Here is an 18,006-nt window from a genome sequence, read left to right on the forward strand (position 1 = left end):
TGATGATTTCAATGTGAAAGACAAAGAATGTCCAGGCCAACCAAAAAAGTTTGAAGACCAACAATTACAAGCATTATTTGGTTGAAGATGCATGTCAAACTCAAACACAACTTGCAGAAAGATTAAACGTTGCTCAGCAAACACTTTCCGATTGTTTACAAGCAATGGGAAAGTGCCAGGGTCCAGCCCCAGCGGTCCAGGGGTTCCCAAAAGTCCGGACGGAGTAGGCGAAGAATGATTTACACAGAGACAGCGTTCAGATAATCAGCATAGCTCTCTTTAGTCTCCGTGGATCTTCCTGTGCCTGGCTGAAGCCACAGAGAAAGATCCCGAGGCAAGTTGAGCCTTTATTTTATAGTCAGAGGTAAACAAGGTAGTGGTTACCAAAGTTACACTGTTCTTGTGAGTTTCACTTGTTTACACTGTTCTTGTGAGTTTCACTTGTTTTTGTTCTTGTTCTTGCTGCACTTCCCTCAGCCTATTAGCTTCCCAGATAAGATCTAGGGAGCCTCATAAAGTCAAGCCTAATTATGCTTAAGAGGACTGTGCCCTCTAAGCTGGGACTTGTTTGTGACTTTGCCAACAGGTCAGTCCGAGGCTTAACCCTATATCGGCTCCCCACAGGAAAGATTTTAAAGGAAGGAAAACAGGTGCCACATCAACTGAACAAAAGACAAGTGGAAAACCGAAAAGTCGTCAGTAAAATGTTGCTTCAATGGCACGAAAGAAAGTCTTTTTTTGCAACGAATTGTGACTGGCGATGAAAAGTGGATTTATTTTGAGAATCCCAAATGCACAAAATCATGGGTTGATCCAGGTCAACCATCAACATCGACTGCAAGGCCAAATCGCTTCAGAAAGAAGACAATGCTCTGTGTTTGGTGGGATCAGGAAGGTGTGGTGTATTATGAGCTTCTAAAACCAGGTGAAACCGTTAATACTGATCGCTACTGACAACAAATAATCAATTTGAACCATGCTTTGATCGTGAAATGACCAGAATGTGCCAGAAGACACGGCAAAGTAATTTTGCTTCATGATGATGCACCATCACACACTTCAAAACCAGTTAAAGACACGTTAAAAGATCTTGCCTGGGAAGTATTAACCCACCTGCCATATTCACCAGACCTTGCTCCAGATTACCACTTGTTCCTATCAATGGCACACACACTTTCTGAGCAGCACTTCAAAACATAGGAAGAAGTGGAAAATTGGGTCTCTGAATGGTTTGCCTCAAAACAACAAAAGTTCTTTTGGGATGGTATCCACAAATTACCTGAAAGATGGGGAAAATGTGTAGCTAGCGATGGATGTTACTTTGAATAAAGCACTTTTGATGTTTCTCTTGAAATTATTGTGTTTTCTTTGATTACAAAATCCGCCATTATTAACTGATACACCTAGTATTGTTACGTTTCACATGTCCCACTGCTCCCTTAAGCTGCCCTCCTGTTTTTTAATTGCTTTTTCTTTTTGGTTCTCTGATTGAGTGATATTTTCAACTCTGTCTTCTAATTCACTCATTCGATCCTCAGCTACCCCCAATCTGCTGTGTATTTCTTCCAATGTGTTATGTCATTCTTTATCTCAGACTGTTCTTTTTTCATAGTTACTATATCTTTTTTCATACTGTTGAGCATTTTTACCATCATTACTCTGAACTCTGTTTCAGATAAATTTCTTATCTCTGCTCCATTAATCTCTTCTGGATAATTCTCTAGTTCTTTCATTTGGAGGTTGTTTCTTTGTCTCCTCATTTTGGCTTTCTGCTTGGGTTTGTGACTATGTATTAGGTAGAACCTCTACACCTCTCAATCTTTTGCAGGACAGTGTTAAAGGCTGTTTCTGACTAAGTAGATCAGGAATCAACTCAAAGCCTCCAGAAACTGCCTCTGCCTACAGACTGATAGAATTATGACTTGAATTGCCCCCCAGGCCATTGTTCTCAGGTGTGGGAAGAGGTTTTTTTCCCCAACAGGGTGGGGCAGTTGTCTCTGCCTGGAGGCTAATTGTTATTTTTAATCTCTTAAGTGGCCTCAGGGCAATTCGTTTTCCAATAGGGTGTGTCAACTATCTTCCCCACAGGTAAGGCAAATATCTATGTGGGAAAGATGTCCTCTACTGGGAGAGTGAATGATTCAGCCCAGGAAACTTGGGCTATCTGCCTTCTGAGCTCTATCCCCTGAGTCCCCAGTCCTGCCTTCTATTCTCACAGCTCCAGTCCATTTCACCCTCCTTCTGGGAGAGCACAAGATGGGTGGCTCCAGAGGGAATTTTGTGCATTGGCCCTTTAAGAGGGTGCCCGAATTTTCAGCTGTTACTCTCTGGCAGACAGCACCCACTGCTTTTCACAGTCAGATGTTATTTGGGTACTTTCCTCAGTTTTGGTGCTCTCTTTTGGGGGTGGGGGGGCAGCTTGGGGATTATATCCCAGAGTTCTCAGTGGCAACCCCCCCACAGCTGAGATATCTCTCTAGGAATACAGTTGCTCTGTGGGTGCCTGGCCAGCCCTTTCACACCTCTGCCCCTCCCACCAGTCCCTATGCAGTCTCCACTTTCAGTCCTCGGGTGTCAGGGTTCTCTCCTGGGAGTTTTCCATTGATTATTCAGGAAGTTTTTCTGTATTTTAGTTGTAATATCAGTTTGTTCCTGGAAGCCTATCTGTGAAGCATCCACTTACTCTGCCACCATTTTTAATCTCCTCTGGTTCTTAATTATTTTTAATTTAACTCATTTTTATTTAGCATGATATTCCCAAGATCCATCCATGTTGTAACAAATGGCTGTATTTCATCTTATCTTATGGCTGAGTAGTATTCCATTGTGTATATATACCACATCTTCTTTATCCAATCATTTACCAAAGGACACTTTGATGTTTCCATGTCTTGGCCACCCTGAGTAATGCTGTAATGAACATAGGGACACATATATCTATACAAATAAATGTTTCCAGTTTTGGAGTTAGATACCCAGAAGAGTGATTTGCTGGGTCATATGGTAACTCCATTTTTAATTTTTTGAGGAACTTTCATACTGTTTTCCATAGTGGCTGTACCAGTGTACGTTCCTATCAGCAGTGTATGAGGGTTCCTTTTTCTCCACAACCTCTCCAACACTTATTACTTGTTGTAGAGGGCACCTGGAAGAGCACTTGAGCGAGGGTTGTTGGCTGAGACCAGTGGCGTCAGCAAGCCATGTCCTGGAAACATACCTTGCCAAAAGGCAAGAATGTTGTCAGTCCTGACCTTTTGCTCAGGCGCCAGGGGGTGGGTGTAATTATCTAAGTTCAGCCAGGCACCGGGGGGAATGCAATTATCAGGTTCCAGTCAGGCCTGACGATTATGAGAAGCCATGAGAATGAAGAACTGCAGCTTGATCTTTAAGCATGATTTCACATAATTTCCTTTGTCTTAAACTCTAGTAAAACTTCCTGGTATCATGCTGTATATAATAAACGCACTGCACTAACTCTGGGTCACTGCCTCTCCATCCAAGAACATTGTCCCACCTGGTCTCAGCTTTCCCTACTGTCTCTGTGTCTGTCTCTTTCTTTTTCTCAATCTCCAGTCGCCCCTACTCAGGACTCATTCACTCTCTAGCTGTGCCGGTCGCGGCTGGAGAAGCCCCATAAGTTATCTTGTTGGTAATAGCCATTCTCACAGGGATGAGTTTTTGATTTGTACTTCACTGATAGCTAGTGAAGTTGAACATCTTTTCATAAATTTGTTGGCCATTTGTATCTCTTCTTAGGAGAACTATCTGTTCAGGTACTCTTCCCATTTTTGGCTCATTTTTAAATTGGATTGTTTGTTTGTTTGGTGTTGAGTTGTATGAGTGTTTTATATACTTTGGATATTAACTGCTGTCAGGGCTATTGTTTGCAAATATCACTCAGTTGATTGCCTTTTTATTTTGTTGGTGGCTTCTTTTGCTATGCAGAAGCTTTTTAGTTTGAGATAGTCCCATTCATTTATTTTTGCTCTTGAGGTCAAATGCATAAAATCCTCTCTAAAGCCAAGGTCCATAAGTATAGTGCCTATGTTTTATTATATGTATTTTATTCTTTCAGTCTTATATTTTGGTCTTTGATCCCTTTTGAGTTTATTTTTGTGTATGGTGACTAGTTTTATTCTTTTGCGTGTGACTTTCCAGTTATCCAATCACCATTTTTTGAAGAGGCTTTCTTTTTTTCCATTGTATGTTTTTGGTTCCTTTGTGGAGAATGATTTGCCCATATTCATGTAGGTTTATTTCTGGGCTCTCAATTCTGTTCCATTTGGTCTGCATGTTTTTCTGCCAATACCATGCTTTATAGTATAATTGGAAATCAGGTATGGTGATCCCTCTGGTTTTGTTCTTTTTTTCTTAGGATTGCTTTGGCTATTTGGGGTCTTTTGTTGTTCTGTACAAATCTGATGATTTTTTGTTCCATTGGAATTTTGATGGGGATTGTATTAAATCTACAAATTGCTTTGTTCATTTTAACTATGTTGATTCTTTCAATACACAGAATATTTTCCCATTTTTTGTGTCTTCCCTAATTTATTTTAATAATGTCTTGTAGTTTCAGTGTATAGGTCTTCAAAGCCTTTGTTAAATTTGTTCCTAGGTAGAAAATTTTCCTTATTTTTTAACTGAAAAGATATATCCTTTCTCAGAACATATGTGGCTCTTTGATCTTACATTATTTGAGTTATTACAGTATTTCACATTTACTTTTCCAAGTAGAGTATTTGAAGAACAACACCTTTTTAATGTAGAACTGCTATTGATTTTCTATTAATTGTACAGTAAATCCATCCAACAATGCTTTCATTATGTACTCACTGTGTGAATGATGGAATTCATGAATGCTTTACAAAGTATCTTTTCTTCTAAAATATTGACAATGTATATATTATTACATTAAAGACTTGTACTTCCTTTTCAAGTTTATTTTGGAGGATTTGAATTTAAATTCACACCACTGGATGGTTGGGGCATATCTTGTGGGCACAATAACACTTGAGGCTTTGGTTTTACTGTCCCTGCTATGATAGCATGAGTTGCATTGACAGTCACCTACCATCTACCTTCATCACACACACACACACACACACTCACACACACACACACATGTTATTACTGTACACATTTATTGGTCAGAGAGAGATAGTATTTTTTGTGGGAGTATTTAGAGGTATACTTTGATACTACCCAGACAATGATCATTGCTGGATCTTGGTCCTTTCTCTGCCCTCAGCTCTTTCTATAGGACTGTCTGTCTTTTGATGTAGCACTGGAAGCAGGTTTCCCTGACTCCCACACTGCCACTGATTATTGCTGGAGCCTCTCCCCTACCCCTCTTTGGTGGAGGAATTCATTGGGATTCCTAGAGGCCAAAAGTAGAAAAATTTTCCTATTGTTCCAACTTAGAACGTGAAAAACAGTTTCTACCCAGGAAGCATTGTGAAGCATAGTTAGATTTTACTGTCGACTTATAGAGTAGTTCAAGCATATAATAGCCATATTATACTAGGTATATCGGTTAATAATGCAGATTTTGTAATCAAAGAAAACACAATAATTTCAAGAGAAACATCAAAAGTGCTTTATTCAAAGTAACATCCATCGCTAGCTACACATTTTCCCCATCTTTCAGGTAATTTGTGGATACCATCCCAAAAGAACTTTTGTTGTTTTGAGGCAAACCATTCAGAGACCCAATTTTCCACTTCTTCCTATGTTTTGAAGTGCTGCTCAGAAAGTGTGTGTGCCATTGATAGGAACAAGTGGTAATCTGGAGCAAGGTCTGGTGAATATGGCAGGTGGGTTAATACTTCCCAGGCAAGATCTTTTAACGTGTCTTTAACTGGTTTTGAAGTGTGTGATGGTGCATCATCATGAAGCAAAATTACTTTGCCGTGTCTTCTGGCACATTCTGGTCATTTCACGATCAAAGCATGGTTCAAATTGATTATTTGTTGTCAGTAGCGATCAGTATTAACGGTTTCACCTGGTTTTAGAAGCTCATAATACACCACACCTTCCTGATCCCACCAAACACAGAGCATTGTCTTCTTTCTGAAGCGATTTGGCCTTGCAGTCGATGTTGATGGTTGACCTGGATCAACCCATGATTTTGTGCATTTGGGATTCTCAAAATAAATCCACTTTTCATCGCCAGTCACAATTCGTTGCAAAAAAAGACTTTCTTTCGTGCCATTGAAGCAACATTTTACTGACGACTTTTCGGTTTTCCATTTGTCTTTTGTTCAGTTGATGTGGCACCTGTTTTTCTTCCTTTAAAATCTTTCCCATTGCTTGTAAACAATCGGAAAGTGTTTGCTGAGCAATGTTTAATCTTTCTGCAAGTTGTTTTTGAGTTTGACATGCATCTTTATCCAATAATGCTTGCGCTAGTATATGTTTCAAACTGCTCTGAGCCATCCTTTTTAACCTTATTTTCATGGTAAAATGCCTCCTTGGTTCCAAACAACTGATTTATAAACTGGCTTAGATGAAACTCATTTGTAAGTTGAAGATTGGTTAGATGCTTAGGTATATATGGCTACATGGTTCTACAGGTGAGATTTACAGAAAATGTAAAGTCCTCAGAGAGCATGGAGAGGATCTGTTTTGCTTGTACATGGAGAGCACTCTATCACTATGTCAACTGATCATGGGATGAGTTTCAAATAATGAAAATAGAGCATACAGAAAGAAAACCTAGGCAGAATAAAATCTGGGAAAATATTTTCTGTGATCATCAAAATACTAACTGAAATATTACTTCAAAATCAGTGACAAATGTATCACTTTATAGAGTCCTTTATTGGATTAACATAAGAAAATAATTTGCAGATTTCTTGCTTTCTGAGATTGTACAAAGCAACATACTAGGCTGCTTTTTCAGGGTATTTAGCTGTCAATAAAATGGATAACCTCATTTGTATAATTTTTTGATAAATGGTTAGCATTATCTAACCATTTTGGAAACCTTATAGGACAATCACAATTTAATCACAAAGAAAATAAAAGGCAACATTTTTACTCTTAAGGAAATTATAACTGAAGAAAGAAAATGGAATCTTTAATTGGAGAAATCAACTATGAATGGTTGAAGTACACAACTATATAGAATTACAGATGTTCAGAAGCATGGTATCATCCAGATGTGATCTCAAGTCAAATAAACGCCAAAATAAATGTTATGTAATAACATGTAAAAAAAAAAAAAAAAACCCCAAACAAGTCAGAGGTAGAAAATAAATGATCAAGTTGTCTGGTATTAATGAGATTATACTCTCAATTTTGATAATTCCCCATGATCCTTTATGTTTCTTATTTTTTGTTTTAGGAGAAAAAATGACTATTGCATACAAGTGTGATCTTGGGCAAATTAATTATCTAAGCCTATTCATTTGTGAGGTAGGAATAATTTGATCAAATAAACAATGCATATAAAACTCTTATCACAGTTTCTTGCACATAGTAAAAAGATAGTAGCTGATATTTTCACTTTTGCTATGGCTACTTGTTATTTTTGTTAGCAAGTTTTGTAATGTCAAATTAACCTTTTCTCTCACAGACTGTCTCAGATTCTATATTATGCTGTTAGCTTCAGTAAATCTGCGCTTAAAAAGGTAAATTGGCATCAAGGATATCAGAAATCTTTCTTAATGGTGTTTCTGGATAAAAAATATTGACATTTTCCCTCAAAATTCTTATGTTTTAAATACACATTCTTATCACTAGCTTACAAAGAGCAGCAAATTGTTTTATTGTCTTACTAGAGGCCCGGTGCATGAAAATTTGTGCACTTGAGGGGGTCCCTCAGCCCAGCCTGCACCCTCTTGCAATCCGGGACCCTCGGGTAGGATCCCTAGGCCTGGCCTGAGATCTGGGCCTATCGGGGCTTTCATTCCCCTGGCTGCTGGCAGCTGGCCCTGACCCCGCCACTGCCACTGCTTGCCATCTATGCAGTGCTGCCCTCCCACCACCACCACCAGTGGCCTCCCTCTGCAGGCAACAGGCATGGGATGAGATCGCTTGTCTGGCCTCGGCCTCCCTCTGCGGGGCAATCACTGGCCGGCCCCACACACCCACCACAGCATCACTGGCTGGTGGCCTCAGTCTCCCTCTGTGGGGCAATCGATGGCAGGGGCCACCAGATAGATCACCCTGCAGAGGGAGGCCCTGGCCACCCACTGTAGTGCCCCCGGCTGGGTAGCCTGGGCCTCCCTCTTTCTTTATTTTTTATTTTTAAAGTGAGTGTAATGTTTACTGAGCTATACAGAACTGAGTACTATGAAGGGTTTACCAGGATGGAAATGCACCACCCCCCACCCCTGCCACCCCCAACACCCAGAGACTACAGTACTTAGAAGTTACACGCAATGGCCATAACTGCTGATATCTGTTCATAACAAACAAACCATAGCATATTTATACTGGATCACATCGAGTGATTATAGAAATCCATGTATATATTGCTTGTATAAAATCTTTTTTTTGTAAAATATATATTTTTAAAAAGTATAAAAAACATGTGCAGTTGAAAGCCCTGCCAGGACAGCCACTCTGTAAACATTCAGTAAGTATGTGCTTTGGAAGGGTGCCCATGCCTCATGCCCACAGCAACTCCAGCAGGGCCAGTGAGGGTGCACCCCGGCTGCCACTCCGGGCAGGACTGAGCTGGACCACAGTGGGTGGGTACAGCAGGGCCTGGCACTGTGCCCTTCTCCAGCCTTGCACCAGGATCAGGGTCAGGGTCAGGGCTGGGGGCAGGCAGATTGCAGTTTCACTCTGAGTTCCATCCTCAGCCTAATTTTGGTGGCAGCTCATGGCTTTTCCTGGCTGCTCAGAGGTCCTTAGGATGGTTCCCTGGCGGAGAGATGGAGAAGTGCCAACAGCTGCCAGGTTGGGCGTCTCTCCTGCCCAGAGCTTCTGTCCTGCCTCCTGCAAGCCTGGCCCCAGGCAGAACAGGTCCCCTTCAGGAATACTTTGGTCTCAGCGCTTGGTCCTGGGTTTCATCAGCCTGGGTTTCTTCCCCTGGTGTGGCTGATCTGAGTTTCACAAAAAAGCCTGGTCGATGCTAGCTGTGCTGAGCCTCATTGAAGAGTTTTTCATGCAGCAAGAAAGAGCCCTCTGGGACCCTTCTCTTCCCTTTCCTCATCTCCTCCTCCTTCTCTTCCTCCTCCCAGCCCATGGTCACTTCTTCTCTAGCTGTTCCAGCGGTGGGTTGCCTTCTGAGTCAAGGGTCTTAACGCTGTCAGTCCTGACGATGCAGGTGGGGCGATGCCGGTTGAGCATCAGGATGAGTTGCTGCTGCTCCTGCTTCAGGTCCTCCATCTGGGTTTTCAGCTCCGCATTCATGAGCTCCGGCCACTCAGATTCCTGCTGCAGAAACTCCTTCTGCTCCTTCTTGTTCCAGCACCGGGCTGCCACCACTTTGTTCTTTTCCCAGCGCCTTTTCCTCCACTCCTCTTCCTCATCTAGCTCACTTTTCACAGGTTGAGGCCTCTTGCCCAGTTTCACCTCCAGGAAGTGCAAAGGGGCGATCATGGTCCCAATGTAGTAGATGTCAGTGTATTTCAGCTCCTCTGCAGTCAGGGCCGAGGTTGGGAGTTGGTCAGGGGGCCGAGCCCTGGCAGAGAGCCCTCAGTCATGGAAGGGTCTGGGATCTGCCCAGGCATCATAGCAGGAGGAGTGGCAGTCCAGCCCTGCAGAAGCCATGGGCAGAGGCTGTGACCTCAGGGCCTGGGTCAGGTTGCTCATGGTCATTCTTTTATTTGATTTCTATCATTTCTACTTGCATAAGCCTTTCTTTGTTCTGTTCATTTAGGTGACTTAAGTGCTCTCAAAATCTGATAATAACTGAAGTTTACTTGCTTCATAAGTATTAAGTGTTTACTATATACTAAGCACTTACTGGGAATACTAATTTGGATAAGGAATGGTTTCTATTTTCTAGGAGCCTATTGTCTAATGCAGATGTAATAGTATTGTTGTTGAAACTACTGGAAAGTAGTCATTTTAGCTTATTTTCTTTTAAACTTTAAAGATAAAGTATTTTCTTTTACACTTTAAAGATAAAGTTTTATCTTTGCCTAGCTGTCATGGCTCAGTGGTTGAGCATCGACCTATGAACCAGGAGGTTCAATTCCCAATCAGGGCACATGCCCGGGTTGCAAGGTTGGTCCCCAGTGGGGTGTTCTCAGTGTGGGGTGTGCAGGAGGCAGCTGATCAATGATTCTCTCTCATCATTGATGTTTCTATCTTTCTCTCCCTCTCTCTTCCTCTCTGAAATCAATAAAACTATTTTTTTAAAAAGTTTTATCTTTAAAATGTTCTACTTAGTGCATTTCAGAAACTTTCTACTTACATAAATCCAATTGTCGTACCTACAGGAACTGGTAGCATAGATAAAGAGAGGAGGCTTTGGATCCAGACTACCTGGACTAGAATAATGATTCCACTATTGCCTAGCTGTGTGACCTTGGGCAAGTAAACCCTCTGTTGCCTCAGTTTTTCTTCTTTTGTTATAAAAGTTAGTGAGTCATTTTGTACAAGTGCTTAGAACAGTGACTGCCATACACCAAGCACTCAATGTTAGGTATTATTATTAGTTTCTCTAAAACATCAGAATGACTATAATTCTGATTTTTAGGGGTTCATAATTTTGCAATTTATATTTATTACTTTACAGTATCTCAAAAACACAGGCTTCTGCTGTTAAGTAAATACATATATTAATATTAACATACTTTCTTTTTAATAAAGAATTTCCCATTTCTAATAAACATAAACTCAACAGGCAGGGATATAAGGGAGTAAGTACAGTATACATATGTAAATTAGGAAGGATATAAATAAGACTGTGGATACCTTTATGACTGAGCCTATATCCTAGTCTTTAATGTATAAATTGTATATATTTAAACATATGTTAAGTTCGACTTCCAGTCAAGATGGCAGTGTAGGTAAATGTGGTACTCACATCTTCCCACAAACACATCAAAATTACGACTAAACTACAGAACAAACATCATTCAGAACCTCCTAAAATCTAGCTGAATGGAAGTCCTACAACTAAGGATATAGGGAAGAAGTCACATAGAGACTGGTAGAAGGGGCAGAAATGTGGAAAGGGCTAGTCCCACACCCATGTCTGACAAATATTGGAAGGGATATCTCAGCTTCGGGGGTATCCCCTGAGGAGGGAGTCGTCCCAGCCCCATACCATGCCCCCCCAGCCTAGGGTTTCAGTGCCAAGAAGAGAAGTATCCATAACTTCTGACTCTAAAAACCAGTGAGGATTATGGCTAAGACAGAGGCTGCTGGAGTCCCAGGCAGTTCCTCTTAAAGGTCATGTGCTCAGACTTATTGGGACTCACTTGCTCTGAGCTCCAGTGCTGGGGCAGCAGCTGAAAAGGTACCAGTGTCATATAAGAGGTATTGAATTGTCTGGCATCAGGGTGAGATGTGGAGAGGCAACTTTCTGCCAGACAAAAGTGCTGGCAGAGGACATTGTTCCTTTTCTGAGATGCCCAATCCCACAGAGCCAGCAGGCAGGTGTCATATCTCAGTTTCTAACTGGCTGACATTCTTTTCCCTGCCTCAGTAATTATCTGAGAGACTGTACCATCCAACTAATGGGCCCATTTAAGCTGTTTCCAGTGGCATTCCCATACAAATGGCCTGTATTGACTCATGCTTCAGACTTTACTAAAATCCCTTAAACAAGCAGCATCTGGCTTCAGCATGTCTTGTACCTCTCACTAAGTGGTCCCAGACCTGGTGCTAGCAGCAGTCAGCCTTGGTTCACAGTTTGGCCTTGCCTGGGCACATCCAAGCCAAGCACATTTAGCAGCCATCTGCAGATTGCTTTGTAGCTCATGCTGGATGGCCCCAGGCAGAACACAAACAGCAGCTGACCTTGGTCTTCACCTCCTGGGAGGCTGTAGAGCCAGTGCTCCCCGTGTGAAACTTCAGACCACATTAAAGTACCACCACCCAACCACCTCCACAAGCAACACACTCAAGGGACGGAACCATTTAAGCACCCCACTGAAGTTAGTCCTGCTCTGTGGGGTGGGCCTTGCACAGCTGGTCTTCCATAGTGGTGGGTGGTCATAGCCAGAACTTGCAGCAAATTGGCCTGGGGGTAAATCCCTCCCACTGGTGTGGCAAAGGCAATCAAGGCTCAACTATAACAGGATGGTATACACAGCACACATGGTAGGGTGTAGGGGTGCACCTTGAATGTCCAGTTTGGGTGATCAGGAGTGCTATGTCACTGGACCCTATAGGACACTTACTACATAAGGCCACTCTACCAAGCCCATGTGAAGTAGTAGCTCTACCTAATACATAGAAACAATCACAGGGAGGCTGCCAAAATGAGGAGACATAGAAACATGTCCCAAATGAAAGGACAGAAGAAAACTTGAGAAAAGAACTAAACAAAATGGAGACAAGCAATCTACTGGATACAGAATTCAAAACAATGGTTATAAGGATGGTCGATGAACTTAGTGAGAACTTAAACAGCATAAAAAAGGACATGAAAAACATAAAAAAGAACCATGGAGAAATGAAGGATAAACTAACTGAAATGAAGATAATTTACAGGGAATCAACAGTAGAGAAGATGAAGTTAAGAAACAAATCAGCCATCTATATGTATAAAAGCCTAAGCAACCAAATGAGCGATCGACTGAATGACCAGTTGACTGGTCACTATGACGCACACTGACCACCAGGAGACAGACACTCAATGCACAGGATTGGGCTCCCTCCTGTCTGTATTGGGCCTGTGGGGATCAGGCTCCCTCCTGTCTGTATTGGGCCTGTGGGGATCAGGCTCCTTCCTATCTGAATCGGGCCTGTGGGGATCAGGCTCCCTCCTGTCTGGATTGAGTCTGCGGGGAGAGGGCTCTCTCCTGTCTGGATAGGGCCTGTGGGGATCAGGCCAAAACAGCTATCTGACATCCCCTGAGGGATCCCGGATTGCAAGAGGGTGCAGGCCAGGCTGAGGGACCCCACCAGTGCACAAATCCGTGCACCTGGCCTCTAGTTTGTATTATAAGGAGGCAAACAAACAAACAATCAGAACAGCAAAAAGATAAAATAACCCCCAAAAGGAGGATAGTGTAAGAGCCTCTGGAACAACTTCAAGTGTACCAACATTTGTATAATGGGAGTGCCAGAAGAAGAGGAGAGAGCAAGAAATTGAAAACCTATTTGAAAAAATAATGACAGAAAACTTCCCTACTTCCCTAATCTGGTGAAGAAAATAGACATACAAGTCCAGGAAGTACAGAGAGTCCTAAATATGATGAGCCCAAAGAGACCCACATCAAGATATATCATAATTAAAATGCAAAAGGTTAAATACAGAGAGAACCTTAAAAGCAGCAAGAGAAAAGCAGTTAGTTACCTACAAGGAAGCTCCTATAAGACTGTCAGCTAATTTCTTGATGGTAAAGAGAGTAGCAAGAACTATTGAAAGTGATGAAAACAAGAACCTACAACCAACATTTCTCTACCCAGCAAAGCTATCATTTAGAATTAAAGGTCAGATAAAGAGCTTCCCAGACAATAAAGAGCTAAAAGAGTTCACCACCACCAAAGAAGTATTACATGAAATGTTAAAGGATCTTCTTAAAAAAGAAGAAAAAAAGTAGATAAAAAATATGACAATAATAAAATAAAATAGACAGAAAAAATATGAACAATAAATGACAATAAATACATATCTATCAACAATTGAATATAAAAAACAAAATAAACAAACAAGCAGAACAGAAACAGATTCATAGATACAGAGAACATTTTGGGTTATGGGGATGGGTGAAAAAGGTGGAGGGATTAAGAAAGTACAAATTGGTTATTACAGAATAGTCATGGGGATGTAAAGTACAGCATAGGGAATATAGTCAATAATATTCTAAAAACTTTGCATGGTGTCAGATAGGTATGAGATTTATTGAATGTTCACTTATTAATGATCAACTGCAATTGAAAAATAAAAATGATTTTAATAAAAAATAAATGATATACTTTTATGCCTTTACAAAATAAAAAAGTGAACATATATTAACTGCCCCCCCCCCCCCCCGCCCCTGCAGGCCTGGTTGCCCCATGCAGCCTGCTGCTTGGTCATTTGGTCATCCCTCACTAACCCCCTGCTGGCCTGGTTGCCCCATGCAGCCTGCTGCTCAGTCGTTTGGTTGTCCCTCACTAACCCCCCTGCTGGCTTTGTCACCCTACTCAGCCTGTTTGGTTGTCTGTTCAGTTGTTTCGGATGTGACAGCCCCTGGCTCTTTATATATATAGATTTTAATTCAAATGAAATAATGTCACAATGATACATAATACAATCAAAGACAGCAAGTAACCTAATTTATTTTCCTGTTTCCTTCAAGCCTCCAGGCACCAGTCAAATATTGGAGGCATATAAAAAGTAGGTCCTTGCACATATGTACCCAGCTCCAAAAAAACTAATTTAGAACCTGTGATTAAAAAATAATTTAAATCTAATCAAATAAACTTGGGAGAAAATATATCAGTTTGCAATTATATTTTAGAAGTCAGTCTACATGACTTGTGGGAGCTTCTAAGCACCTTAATTTTATTTATATTATGTATGTATGTTAAACACTGCACATCTAAAAAAATGTATTACAGAGAATCAGGTACTACAGAGAATCAAGTACACCTCCACACAAAATACAAGTATCTATATACATGTAAAACCCTAATATGCAAATAGACCGAACACCGGAACAACCTAAAAACCCGTCACTATGAAGTGCGTTGACCACAAGGGGCACACATGGAACATGGCGGGCATCAGCCGCGGCAGGATGGTGGATCAGGTGAGCGGGGGTGCCAGACCAAGGTGGGGCACCGATCGCTGTCATTGGGGAGAGCCTCTGGAGGTTACTGAAAATTCTTTGCTCCCGTGCACCGCAGTCCCACCCAACGCTCGCACCTGCTTTCAGCACCAGCCCCGCTTGCACCTGCTGCCAATGCCAAAGCTGCTGTTTGCACACACTGCTGGTGCCCAGCAGCATCTCAGATCACTCGGCACCATCAGCGGGTGCAAGCGGTGACTGCCAGCCAAGATCATCCCTCAAGGCTTCTCCACCTCCCCTTGCTCCGGAGGGGCAATTGGAGTTGGCAGCTGCCTCTTGCACTCGCTGCTGGCGCAGGAGCCGCCGCTTGCACCCACTGCTGACGCCAGCCCTACTCACACCCACAGCCGGCGCCAGAGTCGCTGCTTGCACCCGCTGCCAGCACCCGGTGCCATTCCCCATCGCTTGGCGCCGTCAGCTGGTGTGAGTGGTGGCTGCTGACCCGATCGCCCTTGAGGGCTTCTCCACACCCCCCCCCGCCCCCCCGCTCTTGAGGGGCAATCGGGGCAGCAGTTTCCGTCTCTCACCCCGCTGACAGCGCTGGCCCCACTTGCACCTGATGCTGGCACCTGCCCCAATTGCTCCACACTGTCAGCGGGTGTGAGCGGGGCCCACACTGTCAGCACGTGGGAGTAGCGTCAGTGGTGGAAGCAGGGCAGAGAGGGTACTGGGGGCCACAGAGGGAGAGGCTGGGCGGGGGCGCAGAGGATGGGCCCACTGCAGCCTCACAGCCCACAGTTCCTTTCAAAGTGCACGATTTGTGCACTGGGCCCCTAGTATATTAATAATCTGAGATAATAAATCTAAGACAAAAAACCTAATTTGAATTCTAATTCTATCTAAGACTCTTTTTTAAAATTTTTTTATTAAGGTATTACAAATGTGTCTTCATCCCCCCATTGTCCCCTCATCCCCCCAGCCTTGCCCTCATCCTCACCCCCTGTTGTCTGCGTCCATTGATTATGCTTATATGCATGTATAAAAGTCCTTTGGTTGATCTCTCCCCTTTACCCCCACCCTCCCCTACCTTCCCTCTGAGGTTTGAGCATCTGATCGATGCTTCTCTGTCTCTAGATCTGTTTTTGTTCATCGGTTTATGTTGTTCATTATAATCCACAAATGAGTGAGATCATGTGATATCTAAGACTCTTAATCAGCTAAAATAAATGCCATCCTAGATGGGCCATCTTCTATTCTAGTTATTGCCAAATGGCAATTTGCCAAGCCCAGCTAACTATATAAAATACTCTTCTGATTATGTTTTAATACCGTATATTCCTTGATTTCACTCCTTGGAATTGTCTTTTTAGTATATCAGGAGTAGAGCCTCCCTGCCCCTGCAGTTTTATAGATCAGGTAATGTGTGCTGGGTGGTAAAGTGACATGACCAAGATCACAATACTGAAAATCACTGTCAATTTCCAAGTGCTAAAGCTTCTTTCTCTTTTATTTTTCCCTAGCTTTACTGAGGTATAATTGACAAAGAAAATGGAAATATATTTAAAGTGTACAATGTAAACATTTCATACACATGTATGTTGTGAAATGATTACCACAATCAAGTTAATTAACACATCCAACTTAATTTTATTTAAATCGTGGCAAAAGAATTAAACATCTTCAATGATGAAGTGAGTAGTTGCTCTGAAAAACAACAAAAACAAAATATCCCGAATTGAAATGAAATGGGAGGATCTAAAAGTTTCTGAACAGGAAAAGAAACCATCAACAAAATGAAAAGGGAGCCCACTCTTTGGGCGAATATATTTGGCAATGATACAACTGATAAGGGTTAACATACAAAATATATAAGGAACTCATACAACGTAACAAAAGGAAGAAAAACAATCCAATAATAAATTGACAAAGGACCTAAACAGTCACTTTTCCAAAGTGGACATACAGATGGCCAGGAGACATATGAAAAAATGTTCAAAGTCACTGATCATCAGAGAGATACAAATTGAAACAACAAGATATCACCTCACACCTGTCAGAATGTCTACCATCAACATATCAACAAATGACAAGTGCTGGAGAAGATGTGGAGAAAAGGGAACTCTAGTACACTGCTAATAGGAATGCAGACTGCTGCAGCCATTATAGAAAACAGAATAGAGTTATCTAAAAAAATTAAATATGGAACTGCCATTTGACGCAGTGATCTCACTTCTAGGAATATATCCTAAGACACTTGAAATAACAATAAAAAAGAATGTATGTATCCCTATGTTCATAGCAGTACAATTTACAATAGCTAAGAGCTGTAAACAGTCCAAGTGACCATCAGTAGATGAGTGGATTAAAAAAGATGTGGTACAAATCACATGATCATATCAATTGATGCAGAAAAAGCATTTGACGAAATAAAACACCCTTTCCTGTTAAAAAAAAAACTCTCTGAAAAGTGAGAATAGAGGGATCACACCTCAATATAATAAAAGCCTTGTATGACAAACCTACAGCCAACAACATACTCAATGGGCAAATACTAAAACTGTTTCCCTTAAGAACAGGAACAAGATAGGGATGCCCACTTTCCCAACTCCTGCTCGACATAGTATTGGAAGAGCTAGTCATAGTGATTAGACAAGAAAAAAAGATATAAAAGGCATCCAAATTGGAAAAGAAGAAGTAAAACTGTCATTATTTGCAGATGACATGATACTGTACATAGAAAACCCTAAAGACTCCATCAAAAAACTACTAGATTTAATAAATGAATTCAGCAACATAGCAAGATAAACATTAACACCCAGAAATTGATGGCATTTTTATACATCAATAATGGACTCACAGAAAGAGAAACTAAAAACACAATCCCATTTACCATTACAACAACAACAACAACAAAAATAAGATACCTAGGAATAAACTTAACTAAGGAGGTAAAAGACCTGTACTCCAAAACTATAGGACATTGAAAAAAGAGATAGAGGAAGATATAAATAAGTGGAAGAATATATCGTGTTCATGGATAGATAGAATCAACATCATTAAATTGTCCATACTACCCAAAGCAATCTATAGATTCAATGCAATCTCCATTAAAATACCAATGGCATATTTCACAGACCTAGAACAAATGCTTCAAAAA

General features: G+C 41.5%; 1 pseudogene; it reads right to left on the reverse strand.

The window, feature by feature from the left end:
* Nucleotides 1-9,198: 9,198 nt before the first annotated feature.
* LOC102428960 lies at nt 9,199-9,715 on the reverse strand (annotated as a pseudogene).
* Nucleotides 9,716-18,006: the final 8,291 nt, after the last annotated feature.

The sequence above is a fragment of the Myotis lucifugus genome, unplaced genomic scaffold (assembly GCF_000147115.1).
Source record: "Myotis lucifugus unplaced genomic scaffold, Myoluc2.0 scaffold_19, whole genome shotgun sequence".
In the NCBI taxonomy this organism is placed as follows: Eukaryota; Metazoa; Chordata; class Mammalia; order Chiroptera; family Vespertilionidae; genus Myotis; species Myotis lucifugus.